Source organism: Myotis davidii, unplaced genomic scaffold, assembly GCF_000327345.1.
Source record: "Myotis davidii unplaced genomic scaffold, ASM32734v1 scaffold356, whole genome shotgun sequence".
NCBI lineage: Eukaryota > Metazoa > Chordata > Mammalia > Chiroptera > Vespertilionidae > Myotis > Myotis davidii.
The window spans coordinates 6,531-8,894 of record NW_006288188.1 but is presented as its reverse complement, the minus strand read 5'-3'; the positions used below and the strand labels follow the sequence as shown (position 1 = coordinate 8,894).

At 40.3% G+C, this 2,364-nt stretch overlaps 1 protein-coding gene across 1 annotated transcript in view; it reads left to right on the top strand.

Moving 5' to 3' along the window:
* Positions 1–2,364, top strand: part of LOC102765870 (E3 ISG15--protein ligase HERC5) — a gene marked incomplete at its 3' end in the record, with an annotated part of 19,851 nt that overhangs the window by 13,640 nt on the left and 3,847 nt on the right. The window lies entirely within an intron of this gene.

The window sequence follows — 2,364 nt, the reverse complement described above, 5'->3', positions numbered from 1 at the left end:
AACCCTTACGTCATGTAGAGGCAGACACTGTAGTTAAGAGTATCTAAGATCTGCCCTAGCTGGTTTGGCTCAGTGGATAGAGCGTCGGCCTCCAGACTGAAGGGTCCGAGGAGCATGTACCTTGTTTTCGGGCACATCCCCAATAAGAGGTGTGCAGGAGGCAGCTGATCAATGTTTCTCTCTCATCGATGTTTCTATCTCTCTATCCCGCTCCCTTCCTCTCTGTAAAAAAATCAATAAAATATATATATATTTTTTAAAAGAGTATCTAAGATCTAGATAGTATAATAATGCTAGCTGTTGTCACAAACAACTTCTAAACTTTGGCTTAATAGAATGAAGATTTATTTTCCACATCATAGTTCCATGAGGATTGAAAATATGAGGCACCTGTACAGGGAAATTTTTTTCCCCTCTATCCATCTTAGTTTCATTGGGTGAGACCCTACAAAATTGAGAAAAGACAGGTTAATAGGTGAAAAACAAACCGAAGTTTATTCACGTGTGCATCCTTCATATACACTCAGGGATGGGGGGATGTGGCTAGCGATGAGCAAAGAGGTAGGAAGGATGCATGCTGTCAAAATGTCATTAAGAGTTGTCTGTGGGGTCCACATGGCTGTGGGCCCTGTGGGTGAGGGCAAGGGACCCGAGGGTGAGGCCCCTGCAATAAGAGCCCCAAGAGCAAAAGAGAGACAAGAGCTACAAGAGAGGGAACTCCTTTGTTTAAGCGGTTAAGTACCTCACATCTTCCTGCTCTGGCCAATGACCTGTTCCCAGGTATGACTGACAGACAAGCACCTTCCCTATCTCACCCAGACCTCACTGGGCATGTGTCTGTTCTCCCCTGTCCAGTCCATTCCTCAGTGGGGACAAACCAGTGGCTTCCTGGCGAGGGTTAAACCACAGCTTCCTGGCAAAACTGTACAAATGGCAAGTCGCTAACCTTTGACCTTCTCTTTGCTCCTTTCCAGTTATTAACAACTGGGCTAAATTATCACGGAATCAGTAAAAGTCAATATTTACTTGAGAAACAGAGCAATAGAGTTTCCTTACAGGAACAATTATGATTGCAGTTTTTGTTGGGAGTTGAGTGAGGGGGACCTGATGGAGAGAGGGGACAGTGTTCATTTTGTGGTTGTTGTATTTCAGATGTTGTATTAAGCGCTGGCTCTTACTTCCTCTTTTAACACTTAAACATACAGTAGATGACAATACTTTAATTTTCTTTCTTTCTTGATTGATTATAATTTTATTTAAAACATTTTTATTAATATTTAGAGAGAGGAAGGGAGAGAGAGAAACATCAATCAGTCGCCTTCCACACATGCACCAAAAGCGGATCAAAGTCACAACTTCAGGTATGTGCCCTGACCGGGAATCGAATCTGCCACTTTTTGTGTACAGGATGATGCTCCTCCCGCCCAACCAGGGTAACAATATTTTTATTTTCAACATGAGAAAACCATTACTTGAAAAGTAAATAACCTTTATCATGTTTGGGAAGCAGGATAATCCTGGACTAAGAGACTGAAAAGGCTGGTCTCTATTTCTTAAGATGAATCTCAAATCTAGTTGAGGTCAATCTGCTACTGATTCATCCCTTATCCTGAGAAAACTAATTGTAAGAACACTGATGTAATAATAATAATAATAATAATAATAAAGTTAAATAAATAAGTATGCAGCCAAATGGCTTGACACATAAATTTTCCTTATTTCCCTTCCTTCTAATTGTCTTTCATCACTTTCTTTCTCCCTCTTCTTCTCTTCTTTCCCTCCTTGAGGAAAAAAAAACCTTTGTACTTAATCATAATACTCTGTAAGCACCAAGGGAAAATTTGACTGAGCTATAACTTTTCCAAGTGTCTAGATCTCTGATATTCCTTTGGGTCTCTCTCCCTTGATGGTGAAGCTGAAGCAGTACGTGATGTGGGCTCTTCACAGTGTTTTAGGGAGTCAGGATTTATGCCCATGAAACAAATAGCCACAGGTAAATGATATAATGCTAAATTTAATGCAAGCAAACATCCTTTAGTCCAAATAATAATTTCCCTGACCAGTGAGGAAGCAGAAAGATAAACTCTACTTACCAGTTCAGTTCAGGGAACTGGAACTGCCAGGCAAAGGCATTCATTCTGGGAAATGAGCTGCTTCTGCCAAAGAATGAGAAAGGCTATTTTGACACCACTCATGTACATGGTCTCTGCTTGAGCCCATGGTCTCATTTGTGTACCACACTTGTAAATAAGATGAATTATCATGTTAAGTAGATTCTGGATACTATAGAGAACATATTCATTTCCAAAGAGCTTTCTTAAAATAAAATCCTCTGAGTTCTTGAGATCGTAAATTTTCTTCCTC